The sequence below is a fragment of the Ambystoma mexicanum genome, chromosome 4p (genome assembly GCF_040938575.1).
Source record: "Ambystoma mexicanum isolate Mex_15411 chromosome 4p, UKY_AmexF1_1, whole genome shotgun sequence".
NCBI lineage: Eukaryota > Metazoa > Chordata > Amphibia > Caudata > Ambystomatidae > Ambystoma > Ambystoma mexicanum.
The window spans coordinates 1059469870-1059493988 of NC_090927.1; the positions used below are offsets into that span (position 1 = coordinate 1059469870).

Sequence of the window (24119 nt, forward strand, 5' to 3'; positions counted from 1 at the left end):
TGCTTTTATGTTTTTAAAAAAATATAAGGCTATGAAATTACACTTTACATATTGCATTTACAATGGATTCCTATGGGACAATGTACTTCATATAGGACCCACTTGCTGGAAACAGGTGCATTCTATAGGAACATTTATCATTAAAAAGTTATTCTTCAAACTTTGTTTCCTTACCTCTAAAACACGTCCCTGTAAAGAGATTATTGTTCCCTCATACAGAAAATCAATTGGAGGAATATTGACTGCATATCCAAGATGATGGAATTGTAATATAAGAATAAAGGCTTTGCTTCAAATATACAGAAGTAGAATCAAAAAGAGAACTGTGGATGATTGCAACATAAACGTAGAATTTCATTAACCGTAGAAAGCATCAACTACAATACCCATAACCATTTAGTAATACGTAGAAAAAACGCAATCACGCCCATGTATTTATACGCCATTCAAAATGGCGTCTGCGAGACGAAATAACCACAAAAGGGAGAACCGTCACGGAAGTAGGTAAGCAGAATAGCTTCCTGTTGATTATATCCTCCATGCTAAATGGTAGAACTTCTGTAGGATGCGCCTTCACAAGATCACAAAGTATTATTATGACAAGCACTAATGTGATATATCGACTAAACGCAATCTAGCAACATAAGCATACTTAGGATGAGATGAAGTTTTGGTATTATGTATACATGTCACCATTTGACAATGAACCAAAAAGTAACCCTCGGTTAAAAGAAGAGTAGCGGAATTAAAGTAAAAAGAACGCTGCACTATCGTGCTAGAAACAAAACGGTTCATGAATACCAATATACTTGCATTGCAAGACGGACATAGCCATTATTGCTCAAAACACATTATCATTCTTTACAGATAACGTGACCAACGAACGAAGAGCAGCATAATCACTGTGGCAGCTTCTCCATAATGATTCCTTTCATTTACTAACAATATCGTAACCATGAGGTAAGAATTCTATGGGTTGTTTTTGTTGCCATTATTAAAACCAGGAAAATGGATGATTAAAAACATTCCTCTATATTCCACAGAGTCACATTGAAGTTTAAACTCTGCTTACCACAGGCATGAGGTGGATTGTATTACTTGACCTAGTTGGGAACCAGATTGGAAAGGGAAAAGCAAGAAGAGAAGTTAAAGAGAGGTAAGACCCCTTAATAAATCCTGAGCTTTAGGATTTATTGAAAGTGCTAACATAGACCACACGACTACAGTCACTTACAATGCCCCCTCTTGTATTATATTTCCCATTTATTATAGATAAGTGAAAGGAGAAAAACCACGCCCGGCACTGATATGTTGAGATGTTCTCCCTGGAGAAATGAGGATCAGACAACTGATTTGAACTTTGTCTTTTTAATAACTAATAGAGTTTGCACACTATTTGTCCTGAAGAAAGCAGAAAAGGTCACGAGAACCGCAGAAACCAGTTGACAGACAGAAAAATAGGCTTGGGCGGGCTGGTCCCATCCTTGAGAACTATAGAAACACTGAGTGTGTTCTCAGTGAAAACCAAGAAATAGCAAAATCATTTGCAAACCAATAGAAGAATATTTGACCTATATTCGTTTGTAATTCAATGACAAAAAATGGAATAATTATGGATGTTTTTACCAAATAAAGACACACTTACTGGTAACGATATAAATAAAGTTCTATATAATCAACTCCCAATGAGTGTGCAATTTTCAGCATAGTGAAAGTAGTGAGAGAGTTAGGGCAAGTTTTCTTGCTTTCCCTCACCCTTGATAGGCATTACGTACAGAGCTACCCAGGGACAGAAATACCTGTATGAGGAAACAATAGACTCTTTACAGGGACATGTATTTAGAGGTAAGGGAACTAAGTTTGAGGAATACATTTTTAATGATAAATTCTTTGTCTCTTTTTGTGTTACAAGTGATTGGGTAAGGGACACTGCCTGGCTAAACATGACTCCTATTTGTAATAGGCATTCTATAGGAAACCATTAGTTTAATGCCAGCTTGAACATCTCATTCTGGCATAAAACACAGGGATTTTACAGGAGGTGGTGGAAATCTGCCTTAAAAAAGGCTGTAACATACCCCAGACAGCAAAAGCAAGCCGTACATCACTTATTCATTGGTTTAACACCTTACTCTTACTTGACTCTTTTCAACTGCACTGGTTTCTTTCCTTCTCCATGCATTTTGGCGGAATAACTCTTTATTTTAAATAGCATAAACTCATTTTGTAAGGCTTAATATTGAAAAGGCCACTCAGGCACTGATTCAGAGGTACATGTTTTCATGGAAAAGTGCTGTATCTGAGTTGATAGACACTTTTCCATGAAGACATGCATTCTGAAGTAATACAGGAGTGGTGGCAATAAATGAAGTCTGCCACTCCAGCCGTGATTTACAGCATGGCAACAGCCTTGCCAACCACCTCACATGTAAGGGACTGGCAAGGACTGTATTCAGAGGCCAGAACACCCTTCCTGCACCAGCCAAAATTAGTGTTCATTAACAGTACCCTGGGAAGTGCCGTTAAACAACATAGCACACCTTTCCCCATTTTAAACATGGCATTTATCAGACTGCATCACTTTTATTACTTTAATGAAAGTTTATGAAAACGTTCTTAAATTAGAAAAGTGGCAGTCTTTTGGGAAATGCTTGCAATGCCACTGTAGCACATATTTCCCCCACAACGTGTGAATTTAGCAGCTGTTGCTGCTGGAAAGCACGACATTTCTCCTCCAATATTTCCACCAATCTCAGAATGATGGTGCTCGAAACTGGAGGGGAGAATGTCGGCTTTCCACACTATAATTAGTGCCTCTCATCTATCCTTGTCCCATTAGAAAATTGTTTTTGAAAACAAATTATCTCTCTGCTTTGCTATAGTGAGCGTGTCGTCACCTCATCAGCTATTGTTATTAAAATGTAGCAGCATTGCATATAGCATTGCAGACAAAATAATTGGTATTTGTTAAACACAATAATTATTTTGAAAAGATTTAATGGCACATTGCAAAACACGCATAACAAATGAACTGTATATTGTAAAAGTAATTGTTTATTTATAAAGCACTTATACACAGGTGAAGTGCTTCAAAAACACTTTTGCATCATAACAGCTCTTGTTATTAAAATGTATCTGCATTGCACGCAGCATTTACAAAAAAAGTAATTGGTATTTGTTAAACTGAATAATTATTTTGAAATGATGTAATAGAACACTGCAAAAACACATATAAAAGGTACTGCATATCATCATATGTTTTCACATATACACATCATAATTATGTAGGCAAAAAAAGACAAACTTTAAAGGTAATATAATTAAATAATAACAATGTAAATATAGATAAGTCAACCAAGTGTGAAATCTTAATTAGAGCAGCCTGATAGTTACAAACAGGTGAATACTGGCACCTTCTGGCCTCAGGGTTGTTGAGGGGCAAGTTTAATTTAGTGGCTCATGGCTTAATGTCCTCTGCCCATAGTGCATCTTCCCAATTATATCGTGTGGCTCGATTAGGATCAGAAAATGTTGGCCTCATGGGAAAACTGGGATTATAACTTAGGTTCCAAATTATATATCTACTTCTACAATTTTTCACAAATATAACTAGCCAGAGCAAGATAATTAAATCAGCCCCACAATCTCAAATAAATGTATATTTGGTACAACATTAATATGCTCATTTAATCCAAGGACAGTATGCCACAAAAGCATCTTTAAATTATTATATTGGGTCTCATTACGGATCCGGCGGTAACAGTGCCGGTGATACCGGTGGGTTGCTGCCAGACCCATAACTTCCGTGACGTTCTGCCTACCGTGGTCGCTGTGCCCGGCAGGGTCAAATCTGTCAGGCACAGCAGCTCCGGCAGGCAGACCGGTAATATGCCAGTCCGGCAACAATGGTGCCGGTAAGCTTGCCGGCACCGTTGGTTCCAGACCGGCAGGCTCAGAATGATTGGGGCTCATTACGGGTCCAGAGGGGATTACAACCGCGGCAGACCGGAAAGTCAGGCGTTCGATAGGACTCTATGGGAGTGGCGACAATGGAAGCACCGGCACCTTTGTTAACAGTGCCGGTGCTTCTGTGACGGTCTGCCTACTGTGGCCGCCGTGCCTGGCAGGGTCAGGCCTGTCGGGCACAGCGGCTCTGGCAGGCAGACCTATAATATGCCAGACAGAATGGGCAGAGCCAATAAGGCACAGGGGAAGATCCACAACCCACCAAACACTATAGTTTAGCTCACAAATAAAGTTGCCAAGAGGCATGCTTAGGGATCATTCTGTGTATGTTATGCACTCGATATATGACCGCATGTTAGAGGTGGGGAGCCACAGGCATCTTGAGCCTGATCAGAGCTAAACAACTGACTCGTTGGTGTACCATTATAAAGAATTGCCCAAATGGAGCCAAGTCAAACATCACCTCATTCTATGTTTCATTCACAGACTACATTTATGTATTTTATTTTTATTTTTATTTATTTTATTGTGCATTTGTAAGGAGCTTATACAACAAGTAAATTGTATTTCATAGTGCCCACAGGGCAACAGGGAGGTAACATGGGAGTAAAATGAGATATAACACTGTAAGATAGAGGCGGAGCTACTAGGCTTTGTGAGCTTTCAGAACGTGCAAGTACAGAGGGAGAGAAGGGGAGGACGTGTGGGGGTTAAGTGCTAGGTGCATCAAGTGGGAAGTGCTAGGGAGTGATCAGCTGTAAGTGCATAGGTGGAGTGGTCAACCGCCAATAAATAGTTAAGTGCAAGCCTGTGGTGTCACAGGCCAGTGGGTGCCAGGGCAAAGTGATGGGAGGGGCGGAGGCTGTAGGCAATTGGGTGTGGGAGGCCGGGACCCAGAAGGACACATAATGGCCCTGGTCACCAATCTCAGCAGCTGTGGGGTTTAGCAGAGATGGGAGGAAGGAAAGGAGGAGGTGAAAAGGAAAGTCTTGCAGAACTTCTGGAATTTGAGGGGCTCCACCTCAAGACGAAGAGGAAGGGAGAGGCTGTTCCACAGGAGGGAGCCTGCTGAGGAAATAGATTGGCCACCAGCTTGCTGCTTAGCAAAGCGTTTAACACACAGAGAGTTGATGGCGGAGGAGCGTAAAGATCTGGAAGGAGAGTATTTAGTGAGATCAAGTTGCAGATAGCATGGTTCCCGGCCCCTGACAGCCTTGTGGATGATGCAGAGGTATTTGAATTTGATCCTGGCAGCAACCAGGAGCCAGTGAAGAGTTTTTAGCACTGGAGAGATACGGTCTGTGGGCTTGTGGCCCAGGATAAGTCTTGTAGCCCTATCCTGGATTAGCTGGAGGGGTTGCAGAGAGTAAGAGGGTAGATTGAGGAAAAAGGTTATTACAGTAGTCTAGCCTAGAGGGAACCAGAGCTCCAGAGACATTGAGCTTCTGGGGGAAAGTGGGGAAATTAAGAATTCCTTTGAGGAGGTGTAGTTGAAAGTGGGACTTCTTGGCCAGGTCCTGAATGTGAGAGATGAAGGAGAGGGAGGAGTCGAAGATGGATCCAAGGTTTCTAGCTTCAGATGACTGAGATGGGGGAGAGCCCATAGAAGATGGCCAGAGGGAGGGGAGGAAAGAGGGAATAGGAGTCCCAATAGGAAGGATCTCATTCTTGCTGGCATTGAGGCAGAGATCAATGGAAGTACACCAGGACTGATGGCAGATAGACAGTCAGGAATGACAGATGGAGTGAGAAGAGGATCAGAGGGAAGTATGAAAAACAGTTGTGTGTCATCTGCATAACACTGGAAGTTTGGGGAGAAGGTGAACATGAGGTGTGCAAGCAGGATGGGATAGTTGTTAAAGACCCAAGGAGAGAGGTTTGAGCCCTGGGGGATGCCACAGGTGGAGATAGAGGTAGGGGAGGAGAAAGAGCCCACAATTAGCAAGGCCGGATGGTCACTGAGGAAGGAGGTCAGCCAGTCCAGTATCCACTCCGAAATACCTAGGGTATCATGGAGGCGTTTTATGAGGATGGAGTGGTTGACCATATCAAATGCAGAGGAGAGATTGAGTAGAATGAGAACATCTGGAGAGTTGGAATCAAGAGATGCAAGCAGTTCCTCACAGGTGTTCAGAAGAGCAGTTTCCATGTCTCTGGATGCTCGGAATACAGATTGATGGTCGTAGAGGCAACCAACAGGTTCAGTGCTGGGTCAGTTGGGGAAAGACCAGCTTCTCCAAGAGCTTCCCAAGGAAGGGGTGGGATGGTAGATGGTAATTGGCTGGACATGACGGGTCAGCAGAAGGTTTTTTCAGTAGGGGGAATACAAGGAAGCGCTTGAGGGAGGAAGGAGGGAAAGATCCAGCAGCAAAAGAGTGGTTGCAGAGATCAGGAAGTGCAGGGGCAAGAGAGCCAATATTGTCCTTAATGGTTCTGGAGGAGCAGGTGGAAACCTGTTTGGAGGAGACCCTCATGAAGCAGACAACTCTAGTGACCTCATCAGGTGTGATAGGAGAAAAGGAGGTGAGAAAGGCAGAGAGAGGAAGGGGGTGGCCATAGGAGGCAGGGGTGTGGGGGAAGGGTAGGGTGAGAGGGAAGCAAGGGTGCTCAGGATGTCCTTTGTTTTTTCAGTGAAGTGAGTGGCCAGTGCATTGCACAGGGCCTTGGAGGAAAGAGGTGAGGAGGAGACTGCAGAAGAGGGTTGGCTACTTCCCTGCAGATATTAAAGAGTTCAGCTGTGTTTTGAATGCACCGGAGACACAAGCCTGGATATGGGTTTTTTTCTTGGTGCGTATGGAAAGACTGTATTGTCTTTGGAGCAGGCGACGGACCAGTTTGTCAGAGGCTGAGCCTGAGTTCTGTCACTTCCATTCCGCAGCTCTGCACTTGCGTTTCAAGGCTGCACATTCACAGTCGTACCAGGTTGATCCTCATAACTGGGGCAAGAGTGTTGAGGGTATTGGTAGTGGCAAGATGGAAGATGTTGAAAGCAGAGTCTGAGGTTGAGTCAATAGTCGGGGGAGAAGGGGATATAGGTAGATGCAAAGTCAGCAGCTGACAGTCATTTCATCGAACGGATGTTCATGAACGAGGTTGGCAGGGCTGGAGGAAGAGCAGTCAGAGGATCCAGAGGACCCAGGTGAGAGGAGAGGGGACAGTGGTCTGACCAGGAGAGTGGAGTGGTTATTGGGGAGGAGAGTGAAAGATCAGTGTGGATGAGGGCATCAAGAGTTTGTCCAGCCGAGTGGGTAGGACCAGAAGCGAGGATGGAGAAGGAGAACGAGGTGCAAAGGTCACAAAAGAGAGCAGATGCCGTGATTGAGAAGTCAAGGTGGATGTTGAAATCACCCACAAGAAGAAGTGTAGAAGTGGTTGCAAGGGGAGAGGAGGAGATATCAGCCCATTCAGAGAGGAACAGGGTGGTAGAGACAGGTGGCCTGTAGATAGTGAAGAGGAAGGAGAGGTGACCAGCTTGCAGACCAGGCTCTTAAAGGAAGAGTATGGCTGGGTGGGTATGAGGGAAGAGGGGACCCACTCAGGGAAAATCAGAGCAACTCCACCACCAGCATGGGTATGGTGAGGCTTGGAGATGATCTTATAGCCATCAGGGAGAAGGGAGTCAAAAGCAGGAACTGAGCTGGAATTAAATCACTTCTCGGTTAGAGCAAGGATATCGAGGTCAATGTCTTCAAGAAAGGAGGCAGATGTCGGCAGAGTGTTAGAGGTACACCAGTTGGAGGAGGGGGGAAAGAGAGGAGAAGGGAGTAGCAGGTATGGGAAGGAAGTTGATGAGGGATTGCAGGTGCCAGTCAAAGAGAAGGAGGTTAGGTTTGGGTCCCTGAACCAAGATAGTGCCAGTGTGATAGACATTAATGATACACCTGGATGATGCAAACCCTGCCAAGAGGACTTCCCATTTGGTACAGCCATTAATGGGAGAGGATGTATAAGGAGAGAGTGTAGTGATGAGATGAGGAGTCCATAGATCCGGGGAGGGGACAGAGAAGAGGATATCAGTGAAGACCTGTCTGGAAGTTGCGATGGCGTAGGTGTCTACACTGGGTAGGCCATGGATCATGGTCAGGATGTCTTTTTTTAGGTTTTTTTCTTCCAGACTTCATGAGAGAGGGAGATAGGTGATAGTGTAGCAGTTGAAGTAGATAGGGGAGATGGTGAGTGCCATAGGAGTGGTAGAGGATAGTTGAAGGAAAGAGAGGAGGCTGCACAGCACAGTAGGAACAAGTTACTTACCTGTAACTGTTGTTCTCCAGCATGGGTCTGGCATGGATTCACATGCTCATGAATATTCCCCGTCGTCAGGCTGGGAATCCTCGGTAAAGAAAAAAACCAGTATCAGTTTCGTTTCTGATCTGTCTTTCGTAGTAATAACCAATCACTGGTCTCTGCGTCATACTGACCACAGCCAATGACTGCCCTCTACCCAAGCACCGCCTCTGGCAGCCATCTTCAGATTTGGAAGCACGTGAAGTGGCAGTATGACCAAGTGAAGAGCCGCAGAGGGGTAGGCGGGAGGGTTCGCATGTGAATCCATGCCAGACCCATGCTGGAGAACAACAGTTACAGGTAAGTAACTTGATCCTTCTCCAGGATGGGGTCTGGCATGGATTCACATGCTCATGAATAAAGAATACATAGCAGTACACACATGCACAACCACGGGAGGTGGCAAAGGCTCAACATTAAGCATTACATCAAACCCAACATTAAGCATCTTAACTCCTCACCAGGCTCACCTCAGGCGAACAGGTTGCGCAGCACTGCTTGGCCGACCCTGGACTCCTCCCTGGAATCCCGATCGACGCAGTAGAATTTCGTGAAGGTGTGCGTCGACCTCCAGGTAGCAGCCCTGCATATGTCCAGCAGGGGCACACCAGAAAGGAACGCCGTGGTGGCTGCGATCGCTCTGGTGGAATGGGCTCTCGGACGGCCAGGCAGCGGTCGGTTTGCCAACCGATGACAGTACATGATACAGCCGGAGAGCCATCTGGAAATGGAAGCCTTCGAGAGAGCCTTCCCCTGATTGACAGGTCCAAAATTCACAAAGAGTTGTGACGTCTTCCGAAAACACCTCGTGCGGTCCACGTAGAACTTCAGCGCTCTAGCCACATCCAGCGAGTGCAAAGTCCTCTCAGCCGGCGACGAAGGCGACGGGAAGAACACAGGCAACACCAAGGGTTCGTTGAGATGAAGTCCGACGGTACCTTGGGCATGAAGGAGGGGTGCGTCCTGAGCACTACCCTCGTGTCGTGAAAAGTCAAGTACGGGGCCTTGCAAGAAAGGGCCTGGATCTCTCCCACCCGTCGTGCGGAGGTGATGGCCACAAGAAACGCTGTTTTCCACGACAGAAACTTCAACGGGGCCGAGTGCAGAGACTCGAACGGAGGTCCCATGAGCTTGGTCAGCACCACGTTGAGCTCCCACACCGGGGCCGGAGCCTTCACCGGCGGGAAGGATCTGAACAGTCCCTTCATGAACTCTTTCACCAGACGATGAGACCACAAGGACGTCCGGCCCGTGGTTCTGGTGTATCGGGAGATCGCAGCAAGATGAATCTTGATGGACGCGTGTGCCAGTGCAGCTTTGGCCAGCGTCAGCAGGTACGGCAGTACCTGGGGAGCCGTAATCTGTAGAGGGTTAATCTTCTTTGCGTGGCACCAGACAGAGAACCTCTTCCATTTGTGTCCGTAGCATTTAAGAGTCGAGGACGCCCTGGCCTTTGCAAGAACCTCTCTGCAGTCGGCCGGTATGTCGTATCCTCCAAACTCTAGCGCTGCAGGAGCCAGGCCTGCAAGTTCAGCGATTTCGGGTCGTGGTGGAGGATGGCGCCTCCTTCCCTGGAGAGTAGATCCGCGTCCACCGGCAGCTTGATTGGCGGGGACGCTGATAAGTCCAGAAGGTCCGGGAACCATATCTGCCTCGGCCACGCAGGTGCGACGAGGATCATCCTGCACCGTGACCTCTTGAGCTGGTTGACGAGCCGGATTAGCAGTGGCAAAGGAGGGAACGCGTAGAGGAACAGGCCCTCCCAGGGGAACGAGAAAGCATCGCCCATGCTCCTCGCCTGGGGAAACCTGCTGGCGAACCTCCGGCACTTGGAGTTCGTCGCCGTCGCGAACAGGTCCATCTGGGGTGTGCCCCACCGTCGGAAGAGGCGATCCACTAGATCCTGCCGTAGTTCCCACTCGTGGCACGAGCGCAGCTCCCTGGTGAGTGAGTCGGCGATGGTGTTTTTTATCCCTGCCAGATGAAATGGCACCAGAAACATCCCTTGGGCGGCGGCCCAATGCCACAGGTCCTGCGCCTCCTTGGACAGTGCTGGGGACCTAGTTCCGCCCTGTTTCCTGATGTAAAACATGGTGGTGGTGTTGTCGGTGAAGATCCTCACCACCTTGCCCTTGAGGGACGGAAGGAAGGACCTGAGGGCCCAGAACACTGCACGGAGCTCCAGGACGTTGATATGGAGGGATTTCTCCATCGGGAGCCAAAGGCCTCTCGCGTGCAGATTTTCGGTGTGCGCTCCCCACCCTTCCAGGGAGGCATCCGTGGTCACTGTCACCTGGTGGTCTGGGGTCTGGAAGTCCATGCCCGCCGTCAGATGCGCACGGGTGCCCCACCACCGGACCGCTCGGCGGAAACTCTCGTCGAGTGTGATCCTCTCCTCAAAGCCGCCCGTCGTTTGGATCCAGCGCGCATCCAGGAACTCCTGTAACGGGCGCATCCGGAGCCTGCACATGGGAATGAGGTAGATGCAAGAAGACATCATTCCGAGGAGGGACTTGATGGACCTCACCTTGGTCGCGTCGGAAACCAACATCCGCTGTACCTTGCCCAGGATGGACCTGGTCCTTTCCTCCGACGTGGAGGACAGAAGGGACACTGTGTCGAGCTTCGCTCCCAGAAACAGTGCGTTTTGCGCGGGTACCAGGTGGGACTTGGCGTAGTTCACGGAGAATCCCAGGTCCGTGAGAAGTTGGACGGTCCTTGCTGTGTGCTCCACGGCGAGCTCCCTCGTCTTGGCTCGGATGAGCCAGTCGTCCAGGTAGGGGTAGACGTGGATCCCCTCGCGCCGCAGTTGCGCCGCTACCGGTGCAAGGCACTTGGTAAACACCCTGGGTGCCGACCGTAGTCCGAAGGGGAGGGCTTTGAACTGGTAGTGACGCCCTTGGACCACAAACCTGAGGAATTTTCGGTGCCCCTTTAGGATGGGAATATGGAAGTAGGCATCCTCCAAATCCAACGACGACAGGAAGTCTCCTTCCTCCAGCTGACCCAGGACGTGCTGGAGGGTGACCATCCGGAACTTCTGCGCCTTGATGAACTTGTTCAGACGTCGCAGGTCTAGGATGGGGCGCCATCCTCCCGTCTTCTTCTTCACAAGGAAGTATCTCGAGTAAACTCCGGAGCCCCGAAGCCTCTTTGGGACGAGTTCGATGGCGCCCTTCCTGAGCATCGCCTTTACCTCCAGGAGAAGCTGAGGGACGTGAAGCTCTTTCCTGGCCACGGGGGGGACGCACGGGCACCTTCTTTGAAACTCGAGCGCGTGGCCCCGGGCTAAGGCGTCCAGCACCCAACAGTCGGTGGAGATGGACTCCCACACGCTGACGAAGCTCGCCAGCCGGCCTCCCACCGGGGTGCTTCGGTGGGGGCCCGACCCCACGGCCGGTTCAATCCTGTTTCGACGAGGCTTTGCCGCCTTGACCTCCTTGGCGACGACGGCGGGGTCCGCCAGACTTGCCTCGTCCTCTGTAGGCCTCCTGAGACGACGAGCGGGCCGCTTGACGGTAGGTGGAGAAACCGCCGCCGGAACCTTTGGAGGCGCCCTTGCCTCCGCTGCTCCGAAAGGGCGTCCGTCGTTGCTGCAGAACCCCAAGGGCCCGGGCCGTCTCAGTGTCCGCTTTAATGGCCTGAAGGGAATCGTCCACTGTTTTCCCAAACAGGTTGTTCCCATCGAACGGCATGTCCAGGACTCTGGTCTGTACGTCTTGACGGAAGTCCGTAGCCTTGAGCCATCCACGCCGCCTAAGGCACACGCCGTTGCGCAACTGGCGAAACCCAGTGTCGGCGATGTCCGTCGCAATAGTGATGGCGTGGTCCGACGCCACCTCACCTTCCTGTAGGATCTCCAGGGCATCCGCCCTCTTGTCGTCCGGTAGGAAGTCCAGCAGGGGAGCCAGTTTGTACCATAGCTCCCTGTAGTAGCAGGCCACGATAGCCAAGGCGTTGGCTGCTTTAATCGTCGTCGCTGCAGACGAGATGACCCTGCGTCCCATAGCGTCCAATTTCTTTCCCTCGCCGTCCGGTGGGGAAGTCGATGTGGAGGCCGCACCCCCCCCCCCCGCTTTCTTCCTGGCCGCCGCGGAGACGACGGAGTCCGGGGTAGGCTGCACCCGGAGGCACAGGGGGGCCGCGTCCGGGATCCGGTACTTCTTCTCGTACCGGTCTCTTCTAGCTGGCGTCGTGGAAGGGTTCTTGAGGAGGGCGAGGCCCTCATCCCAAATGTCGTCCAGTAGAGGCACCGCGAGGACCGTCTTCCTCTTGGCCTCGCGCCGTTGATAAAGGAATCCTTCCTTTTTCTTCTCCTCAGGGCAGAGTTGGAAAAGCTCGGATGCCCTGGCGATCATGGAGTGGAACGATCCAATCTCGTCGGGCGGAGAAGCCCTGGTGGGAGGTGACGACGGTAGATCCTCGTCGTATACCTCGTCGTCCGTACCCGTCGCTGCCGTGTCAGTCCCCGTATCATCCCCTCGGGTGGACGGGGAGGAGGGCTGGATGGGGCGCGACGGCTGAAAAGGAGGTGGAGGGTGAATCCTTCTTTTCTTGGGCGGGGGAGCACCAGAAGGTCCCGGTTCAGGATCCCCCAACGGGAGAGGTTCCTCCGTCGGCAACGGTAGTCTCGTCCTTATCTCTGAACATAAGGACTGTATAGCCAACAAAATGGCCGCCGAGTTGTCTTGCGGCGCTGGCAGAGGGGAATCCGACGGGCGATCAGGGGCCCCGTCGGCACCCACGACGATGTCGTCGTCACCTGCGTCGGGATCCATCCCGACGGGCCGGTCTTCTTCCACGCCAAGGCCGTGGCTTAAGACCTCAATCAGCTCTTCCTCCGAGGCTGAGGCCGAATCTACGACGACGCCCTGCCCCCCCTTTTTCTTCCCCGCCAGGGATTTCACGGGGGTCCTATCGATGGGCACAAAAGAGGACTCCCTCCGAGGTGGCAGGGAGACTCTGAGCCCCGAGGTCGCCACCACTGGTGTAGCCTCCACAGGCTGAGCCAGGGCCGCCGCGACAGTATCGATAGAGGGCTTGGCCGGATGGATTAAGGCCTTGACCACCCTAGGTGCGCTCACCGCCTTATCCTTGAGGGGGGACACCGCCTCGCTCCCCCTCCGATGGGGCCTTCGAGCTCGACCGGGGCCTCTCCAGGAGCTTCGCCGGGTGCTCGCCCTTCCTCTTACCCGACCCAGAGCGTTGGCTCGTGGCTGAAGGTGCCGGGGAGGGTGCGCCCTGCCTGGCGCCCGTAGAGCCCGACCGTTCGGCGCTCCCGGTGCCAGCGGACTCGCGGTGCTTGGCCTTGTGTCGGACCCCCGTCGCCGGGGCGTCCTCAAAGGTCTTAGAAGACCGCTCGGATTTCTTCCTCTTCTTCTCGCCTGACGGGCTCTTCCCTTCCAGCCAGTTGGCGAGACGTTGATGGCGGTCCTTCATGGTCCGCCCCGACATATTGCCGCAAAACGCACAGTCCTTCTCTACGTGCGTCTTGTCCTCATGTAAGCAGTAGAGACAAAAGGAGTGTTCGTCCTCCTTAAAGACGTTCTGCAGCTGGCATCCAAGGAGATCCTGAACAGCTTTCCGGGCGTCGAGCTTCCCTTCTCCTGGGCCATGTCCGGGCCTGAGAAGCTTCTGGAGTCCTCCAAAAGCGTAGCTCGACGAAATCTTCACCCTTGAGGGGCGCAGACGAATCCGACACGGGTCCCCGTTGATCGGATGGAGAGTCGGTGGAGCTTGAGGCTCTTTTGACCGAAAAAACGAAGTTTTTGAGAAAAAACGTGAAAAAATAGCGCTAACGCTCGAGAGCAATAGCACGAGGATCCCAACACATGAACGTGCGGTAAAAATCTGAAGATGGCTGCCAGAGGCGGTGCTTGGGTAGAGGGCAGTCATTGGCTGTGGTCAGTATGACGCAGAGACCAGTGATCGGTTATTACTACGAAAGACAGATCAGAAACGAAACTGATACTGTTTTTTTTCTTTACCGAGGATTCCCAGCCTGACGACAGGGAATATTCATGAGCATGTGAATCCATGCCAGACCCCATGCTGGAGAACTAGCACAAACTCACCAAGCGGCCTAGTAGTAGCAAAACAGACACAAAAATCCAATGCAATGAGGTGCAAAGACGTTATAAACACACACCAGGATTCACATTTCCAATAAAGGGGCACAAAATGCAATGCAAAATGGATGCAGGATGTTAAAAAGCACACACCTAGAATCAAATTTTCCCCGAAAAAGGGGGCACAAAATGCAATGCAAAATGGATGCAGTATGTTAAAGAACACACACCTAGATTCGAATTTCCGAAAAAGGGGCACAAAATGCAATGCAAAATGGATGCAGTATGTTAAAGAACACACACCTAGATTCGAATTTCCGAAAAAGGGGCACAAAATGCAATGCAAAATGGATGCAGGATGTTAAAAAGCACACACCTAGAATCAAATTTCCCCCGAAAAAGGGGGCACAAAATGCAATGCAAAATGGATGCAGTATGTTAAAGAATACACACCTAGATTCAGATTTCAAAAAAAGGGGCACAAAATGCAATGAAAAGAGAAGTAATTTAGGTGAGACAGGAAGGTAGAGAGAGATAGTCACAGGTTGGTTGGGGGTTGTTAGTGGAAGAGGCAATGAAAGTGTTCAGCCATCACTCACTGGTAGGTCTGCAGAGGGCATAGAGGTTCAGGGGCCTGAGTTTGTGGGGTGGTTGGTTTTAAATCACGAGACTGCTTCATTGTTGGAGAGAGGGCCAAAGGTGGGGGCCCTGTGATCGGCAGTGGGATGCCCAATGAATGAGAAGGCAGGTCAGGCAGTCCAGCATAAGTGCTGATAGGGAACCATGGTGGCCATGATGGAAGGTGCAATTCATATATACACCTTGTGGAAGGGAGTGAAAGTGAGGCCATTTAAAGGCCAATTAAAATGACACCAACAAAGACAATTAAAAAGAACTGCATGTCACCATCTGCATTCACAGACAACTGTATGGGTGCAGAGGAGGAGACTGGCACAGCAGTGGCATAGCGATTGCTATAGACTTTTATTTGCCAGGAAAATAAAGATAAGCCCTAATCTTTTCTACTTCTATGAGGGTTTTCCCTGTCTATACTAAAATACTAAGGAGTCTGTCAGGATGTCCTTGTAAAGTAAAGAGTACACTGTCCTGTGTCAAAATCTCTAATTCTGTCCCTTTCCCTTATAACTAAACTAGAAGGTTGTGTCAATTTTCTTGGTTCAGGAGAATTACTCCCTTCTCCTGGACTGGAGGGCACAGTTCTGGTTGCACATTCTTAACCAGGGGGAATGACTCCCTTCCCCTGGTCCCATTACTTCACAAACAAAAGGTCTGCCAATTATATAACACTCTGTATCAGAAATGTCACTGTTTCTTCACTCCAGGGGGATCGACTAGCCTGGATCACTTGTTCCCAACACATAACTTGTCTTGCCATAGACATGCCCCATTCCCCTGCCTCAAGGTTCTGTACTCAAGTCTCTCAATTGTCAAGAGAATGACTCCCTTCTCTTGACTGTGACTTTTCTCCAGTCTGGGGGAATTACTCCCTTCCCCAGCCTTCTTGGCTCTTCCCTGTGGATGTAGTACTACCAGGAGAATGACTCCTTTCTCCTGCTATCTCGGTTCCACAATCATGTTTACCCTCAGTGATACTCAGGAGGAATGACTCTGTCCCCTTATGATCCTTGTTTCACTGTGTTCCTTCTTTCTCAATAGTTCATATACAAATATGATCCTTGACAGTACAGACCACTTTGTCTCCTTGTTTGCCAAGTACAGCCACGAGGAGTATGACTTGTATCTTTCTCCTTGTTTGGGTGTGGATCCCAGACCCGTATTTCTCTGTCCTTTTGGCAGACTTGGTTCACTATGCTGCCAAGTACTGGCAGGTTATATGTGATTTAATCAAGAAAAGAAACTAAGATTGAATGATCCAAACCCCCTTTTTTAATACTTTCCCCCATCCCCAAAACTACTATTCCCATTCCCTACTACATTTCGACACTTTTTAAAAATGTGTTATTTGGAGGTCTTTTTTTGGATAAAAGTACTGCATGCAGTACTGCCATGAGCAAGATGACATCTATCTTCGCCTTTTTGGTTGCTGTTTGTCCCAGACCCTTGTTTCTCTTCTCCCTATGTCTCCCAGACTTCGTATACTTGCCTGCCAAGTCATGTGATGAGTATAATTCCTCGCTTTTTGATTTGGGTCCCAGACCGTGGTTTCTCTCACTCTTTGATTTGGTCTACTTGGCTACTCTCTCGCCAAGTAATGACATGAGAAAGATGCCTCACTTCTCGATGTCGGTCCCAAACCCCGGTTTCTCTCTCTCTTCAGTTCGGCCCACTTGGCTTACTCTATCGCCAAGTACTGGCACGGGAAGATGCCTCTGATCCTTCTTCTCTTGATTTGGGTTCCAGGCCCCTCTTCTCAGACCCCCACCGACGTCTGCATCAAGCCCTTTGTGTTTGTGGGCTCCTTGAGGCACCACCTGTCCTCCTTGAGTGCTTGCTGGTGTGTGTCAGTCTGCAAAGGTGCTTCTATGCTTGCCTGGTCTGGCCCCATGCCTCTCCTTCCTGACACCGGCTTCCAGATTCCAGTTCTGCTCTGGACCAGCCCCACCCTACCAGCCTCTTCGCTCCCTCCAGGCCAGATGCCTTCCTTCTTCTCTGTGTCCTCTTTGAATCTCCCAAGTTGCGCGGTCCTTTGTTCTTGTCTATTGGTTCAACTGTAGCTCTCCCGAATGCAGCTCTTCGGGCCTCAGAACATCTTCTGCAAGTCCCTTGTCAGTTTTTAACTCTGTCCCAGAACCACTCCTCTGCTGAAATGGAGGGTAGGCTGCTGGGTGAGTGGTGTCATACCACGTTCTCTTGAAATGTCCTCCCTTTTCCCTAGAGGGGAAGTCTCCTCCCATGAGATCCTCCCATTGAGTACCATCCGCAGGGGGACTATCGGGTAGCAGCCTTGCCATCCTGGCCTCATGGGAAGGAGCTCCCCCTCAGAGAAAAGTGATAACATCTCAGGATTTGTCACACAACTTTGTTTACCTCTTTCCTGCCAAGAAATGCATGTTGCAGTATGCGTGGTCTGAAAGCTTAAAAATTGCAAACTGGGCAACCAAAAAACCTAGCTTTCATATTTACCAATCTATGCAATCCTGGGCAAATTACTACTTAAATTGGTCATATTTCCTTTAGGTTCCACAATTGGAATCACTGAGAAGTGATTCTGTAAATGTGCACTGCACAGAAAATACACCTTTATATGGTATATTAAACTACAGTGTTTGCTCTAAAGTTAATAAAAAGATGGATCATTTATGATGAGCACACCACATGCTGAAGTATTCCTTCACTTGTTCATTCCTCAGTCACTTAAACATATTTCTCTCCTAATAAAAAAGTAAAATAGATGATGCACTACACTGTTTACTAAGCAAGAACATTTGCCTGGGACATTTCCTTTACTGTATAAGGTGTCTACCAGGAACATTTCTTTTACGCTCCCACACACTATGAGCTGTAGACATGGGGTCTCCACATACTCACTGTGAATGAGGTGGTGGGATCTTCCACTGGTCTTTACAAGGAGGATGATTGCCTGTGCATGATGCTTTCCACCTACCATACCACCTTTACATTTTCTTCTCAAATTCCCCACCATCCAGGATATGTGGGTGCTACCTGTTGCTCCCACATGTGTCTGCTGAAAGACGTATGATAGCTCTATGAGGGTTTATTCTGCTGGAAGCTGTGCACAATAACCATGTCTTTGTGAAACAATGCCCAATGACTACAAGTATTTGACCTTTTCTCACGGTTTTGTATTTGCATAACACAGTATTGTTTAGGCTAACATTACTTTCATTTTGCTATGTGTAGAGTTGCAGTCAGGCTGGTAAAAATAAAGCTGTACTAACTTTTTAGTTAACTGGTTTTATATGTTTATATTGTTTTTGCCTCATCTTTCTGAAACAGATAATTATTCTAGTGTCTTAAAACTGCACATTAACACACACGTATATCATCTAGAGATGAGAAGATATGTGGTTAAGTGTCTAAAGTGCAAACTGGGATAACCTTCCATCCAACAGATAGTGTGTGATCCTGGACGAATAATTGCATTTCACTGTGCTGTATCTTCCTAAATTGGAATGTTAAAGGGATGGTCTAGTAAAAATTTGTATTTAAAAAATAGATAGGCCACATAAAAAAAAATACTAGCATTCTCCGTTTTAATACTTCCTATGTAAAATTTTGAGCTATTCAAGCTCAAAATTCGCAAAAGCAAGCACAGGGGCGCAGCCATTTTGTGAAATGGAGGCCCTCCTGTGCTGGCTTTTGCTTTTGCGGCACTAATGAAGGAAAAGCCAGCCAGCTGTAGTAAACAAAGGCTACCGCTGGGTGGCTTTCCCTTCATTAGTGCTGTAGGCGGAGGACGGGGACCGGAGACCAGAGCAGGAAAGCTGCAGCTGAATCTCGGTAAGTGCTATCTATTTTTTAAATAAAAATGTTTACTAGACCATCCCTTTAATTATAGATCTGTGTTGTGGGGGACCGGTAGGATGATATTAGGTATTGTTTTTTTGTTGTAAGAGGTTCTGGGGGCATGGTGACAATATTGGGTTTTGTACTGAAATGCTTTCAAATTTTCTCGAGCATTTCACTGATACAGGCCCCTTAATGGCACCTCTCCGTGAAATGCGCTTCCAACAATGAGCCTGTCATACATTAGCCCGACACTAATGTATGGAAGGGGGCTGGACAGCGCATCTTTGCGCTATTGTCAAGCCCTCCTCAAATGCCAAACATTTTCCTCGACCCCATCCCCCAAACCATCATTTGGCAGTGCGCTAGTACAGTGGCAATGTGGCAGTGACCCTGTTGCCGCCACATTACAGCCGGTTTTAGCTACACCGCGAACTCCCAATAAGGGGGTCTGTCTTATCATGACATGATACCTTAGTTTCTGATGTGTAATCCCATTCCATGACAGGATCATAAGTATAGATACACTATGGTAGTCCCCACCTCCTTTAGAACACGATGAGAACAAAGAAGGGAACATTGTTAAATAAAGGCATGGGTGTTTGCTGGGGAAAAGATAGATCCATTTTGCATGACTAGGAATAGGCTAAATCATGTCTCCTGTCGTGTTTAGTCCTCCTGCACTGGCTGTTTGTGGACTGCATACGTTCCTTAATGACTGAAACCCCACTGAGATCAGGACCCAAGCCTAAACCAATCCTGGAGGAGGAACCTTTTTTCATTTATCACTATGTCATTGAGGGACCACTTCCCCTTCCAATTGCTCTCATTCTCACTGGATCCCTGAAATTCCAAAGGCCTTAATGCACATGCTGTGGTTCTCTCATGCGCACATATTCTCCAGACACTACTTCAGCTCACTTTGCTCGTCTTCTCTGGTCATTTAAGCTCTTGTACTACTCTAGATTTCTTCTGACGTTTTGTAGCTCATTCCACATGTTAGAAATGGGGAACTAGCCAATTTCTTTGCAAACCAGTTTATTCAATGAACAAGAAAGGTAGCAGGCGCCCCTCTCTAGAAAGACCATGGCATAATAACCTGTTCTGTGGTTTTCTCCCACTTTGAGAGCCCGCAGCCATCGCTTTTTGCTCACTGTACTTTTCACAAAGGAGGAATATCCATTTGCATATCAGTCTTTGTCCCGCCCAGAAGGGCAGTCCAGCACCGAAATTCCAGGCAAACCTCCTTTGAAGAAGAGTACCAACAGCAACCTCAGACACGTGTTTCAGCCTTGTTAGGCCTCATCAGTGAGGTAGAGTTGTACCTCTCAGAGCAAAGTGTCCAAGGGGTCCACGTCTGGGTTGCCGCATGTAATTTAGGATGACCAACCCCAAATTCCTTGCAAAATACAAAAAAGGTAGCAGGTGCCCCTCTCTAGAAAGAACATGGCATGATAACCTGTTCTGTGGTTTTTTCCCACTTTGAGAGTTCGCAGCCATCGCTTTTAGCTCACTGTACTTTTCACTCTGTTGCGCTATATTGGTCCTATACATATCAAAGTATATACATACAAACTACTGCTCACTTTTCCCACCTATTTACTTCAATTGTATTCTTGTTTCGTAAAACAAAGGCTGACATAGAACTCTCAAATCATGGTTTTTTTTAAAGTCCTGGCATTAAATGCACCTGTGAATTTACATTTCCGTTTAGTTTTTATGAATGTAGTGGTATGCACCAGGATGCAGTCCGCTAGTAGTTTTCCACATTTACATAAGTGTAAAATTGCTGTTAGTGGTTTAATTCCTATATTGGGACATGCATAATGGTGGGCTCCTCTATTTCACAGCAAATTCCATCTTAACCTTTAGTACAGTTGGGATACTGCTACCTTAAAACCAAGAACTCTGTATCTTCAATTTATTTTCCCCATTCTGAATGAAAGCCAGCAAAGTAAAGCTAACCAAAACAAATATAAAGAAACACAGTGAGACTGAAGTGATCACGGCCCAGCTTGGTATTACATGGCATGCAGATGTATGCGCCCCTGCCCTTTTTAATCAGCCATCATTCACACCTCTTGGTGACAATGGCCACAACATACATTTCTATTTGCTTTTGTTATTGATATGTACCCCCTTGTTGTGACACTGCCCAGAGCCCTTGGAGCCCAGATGCAGCCCCTCCTCTCACCGTGCACACAGCTTTTAACTGTTTGCTTTGCAAGGAGAGGAGATTGAAGCAGCAGGGGAAGAGTCCCAGCGACTTCAGACACCAAAATAAACACACAGTGCTCATTATGGTGGCTGATGCAAAGACCTACTGGGAAGCCCCAATAGAGATACCCGTAGCTCACAATCTACTTGTTGAATACCCTGGGTATAGTCTAGCGGTGTTCATGTCAATGAGTGAGTCAATGCTGTGTGAATGTGTGTTTGAAAGAGTGAATGAATGAGCAAGTGAATGTGAATGTACTTGTGTTTGGTTTCTGCTGACCCGGATGTGATTAATTGCCATCTGGTAAGGGTGTGCAAGCCCTGGCTTTTTAAAAAATTGTTATTTAATAATAACATGATACATGTCATTCCATCTCTGAATGGGTAAACTGCTGATCAGATTCCCCTTTTATAAGCTCCATGCCAAAAGCATAGTGTGCAACTGTGTCCTGCTGCATCAGTTACCTGATTTGCAACACCTGCTCTACCAGTGGCACGGAGCAGGTTCAGAGGGCACAGTTTCCCTTTTGGCAGCTGAAGTGACAGCCAAGATATGCACACTTGTTCCAAAACTATGATGATCATAAATAGCCAATGATGGTGGCAGAAAAAACTCTAAAAAATAAAGCTATGCCAGAGTTAAGACGTAGTGCATGGGACTTCATATAATTATTCAAGGCACACCGAAATTGAAATCACTCATGTGTCAGCTCCAGTGAGACAAACTCAGCTGGTGAAGGTGATGTGTATCCTGACCGGACGGCTTGAGCCTGTCAAATGGCAGTCCAGGGACCTGAAAGACCATAGGCCTCATTACAAGGTTGGCAGTAACCCACTGGTGTGACCGGCGGGTTGGCGACGAAGCCCGTAAAACCGAATCCGGAGCCGGATTTTGTAAATCCCCATTCCTATAGAGTCCGAAAGGGACTGGGGAGATGGAAGTACCGGCACTGTTGCTAATGGTGCCAGTGCTTCCATGACAAGTCTGCCTACCGGTAAAACAAATGGGAAAACAATGGGCACACCTATATTAAATGGAATATAGATCCATATTTAAGTGTAGTCTTGAAACATTCAAGTCATTGGGAACATCTTTTTCTTTCCAAGTCTGCCTACCGGGCGCACTGCACCCAGCAGGTCAGACATGCCGGGGGCGATGGCCCCGGCAGGCAGACTCGTAGTGTGCTGGTCTGGAAACAATGGTGCCGGTAAGCTTAAGGCACCCTTGTTTCCGGACTGCCACACTCGTAATGAGGCCCCATGTCTCCTCTTGGATCTCTTTTTGAGGGCAGGTAACACTCTCTGCAAGGGCATCAGCACAGCAGGTAGCAGCCCTGGGCCCAGGCCTCAAAAGGGCACACCCATTCAAAGAGAGTAGTCTCAGAACAGGTTGCTGCACATCTAAAGGCCTTTGATTCTATTGAGAAGGGCAAGGGGAGAGAGTTAGTGTAGCCAGATGGAGATCTGTACAAGTTTGGCAAACTTCTGCCATGATGATTCTCACTGCCTCTCTTTCTCTTTCCTGCCCCCTCCACTTCCTGTAGCACAAAACAGTTTGGCTGTGATGTCAGAAAGGCAACACTGGCACATTTCAAGAGCGGGGATTGTTATTGAATGGTTAGACTGGCATTTTGGTGCAGCCAGCCTAGCCATTTCCTACTGTAGAATGACATTTTATTACAGGAAATCTATGATAAAGCATGTATGATAAGTGTTATTACCTGGCTAGATTGGAATTTTGGCACATCCAATCTAGCCCTTTCTTACTGTGGCATAACAATATTTACTGGGCATCTATGGTAAAGCAAGCATGATAATTATTATCATGTTGCCTTACTGGCCTTTTGGTGCAGCCAGTCTAGCTATTTATAACTCTGGCATGATTTTTCACTGGGAATCTATGATAAAGCAAGCAGGATAAGTGTTATGATGTGGCTAGACTGGCATTTTAGTGCAGCAAGTCTGGCTATAATCTCATTATGTAGCATGGCATGTTCTACCTGGCATCTATGATAAAGTCAACATAATAAGTGTTATTACAAGTACAGACTGGCCTATATTGGTGCAGCTAGTTTGGCCATGGGTTCTTTTTGTGGTGTGGCATTTTTAATGGAAACCCCAACAGGAGTATGTTTTTACAAGGGGATAGCCGCACATGTTGGCATAGCCAGCTTGGAATTTCTTTTCTCATAGCATCATTGCTAGCATTATGCCCTAATATTAGCGCAGCCAGCATTGAAATGTGTAGGAACAGCCAGTTTTAACATGTTTTTTATACTGGCATATATTGTGGGAAAGGCCTTTTGAAAATGCATTTTGAAAAGTTCTGTAAGGATATTTGGAGTGTTACAGCACAGAGTACAGCACTACTGCACAGGTAGCAATTTTTTTTTGATGCAGCACCACCACATGGGTGTGGTGCATTGCTATATGTGTTGCCAGATTAACATGGACATATAAGTAAAGACAGACTATTCAGTCAAAAACGATTTTAACATATAAGATGCAAATCTATTTTTACAGTTAAAAGCACACGTGCACATTCAAAAATGCACACTATTTTTCACCTGAAATGCCTATGGTGCAAGAGACACATTTGAAAATTAATAACTAACCTTATTAATAACTAACCTGACTAATAAAACTGCATTTAACATAACCCACTAATAAAAATGTGTCTCCACTGCAGAATTAGGCCTACTCTGAAAGTGAACTTTTAAACGCACATTCATTTTTTTTCTTTTTCTCTGCTGCTCTGTCCACATAACTACAGAAGCAAAGGGCTCGAAGGAACAGGAAATCAGTTGGTTACAAATGGTTACTGTAGAAATGAGCCATTGTGTAGTGAGGGAGGAGATGGCATGATTGATTCTGATTGGAGCAGCGTCATAGCAAGTATCATGCTAGAGGCAGTGATTAGAGTTTTGCTGGGGGAGCTTGAGGAGAGGGGGAGAACAATCGAGATTTGGCAGAGCTGGGAGAAGGACCTGTTTCCTGGCTGAAGCATTCCTGCTGCAAAAGCTGAGAATTCCAGGCAATAACCCCGGTTTGAAAACGAAAGACGCTTGTTTTCACTGGGGTTAATCTTCAAGGGAGCCAAATTCAGAAAGAGAACAGCTGAAGAAAACTCATGCT

The 24119-nt window shown here is 47.7% G+C and overlaps 1 protein-coding gene and 1 long non-coding RNA gene across 2 annotated transcripts in view; one reads left to right on the plus strand and one right to left on the minus strand.

Moving 5' to 3' along the window:
* The window catches only part of LOC138453620 (G-protein coupled receptor family C group 6 member A-like), a 345839-nt gene that overhangs the window by 89372 nt on the left and 232348 nt on the right, over positions 1-24119 (minus strand). The window lies entirely within an intron of this gene.
* LOC138453621 (uncharacterized) lies at positions 866-1522 on the plus strand. The gene is made up of 3 exons (XR_011260486.1): positions 866-960; positions 1044-1156; positions 1273-1522. It is a non-coding gene; the product is annotated as an uncharacterized lncRNA (long non-coding RNA).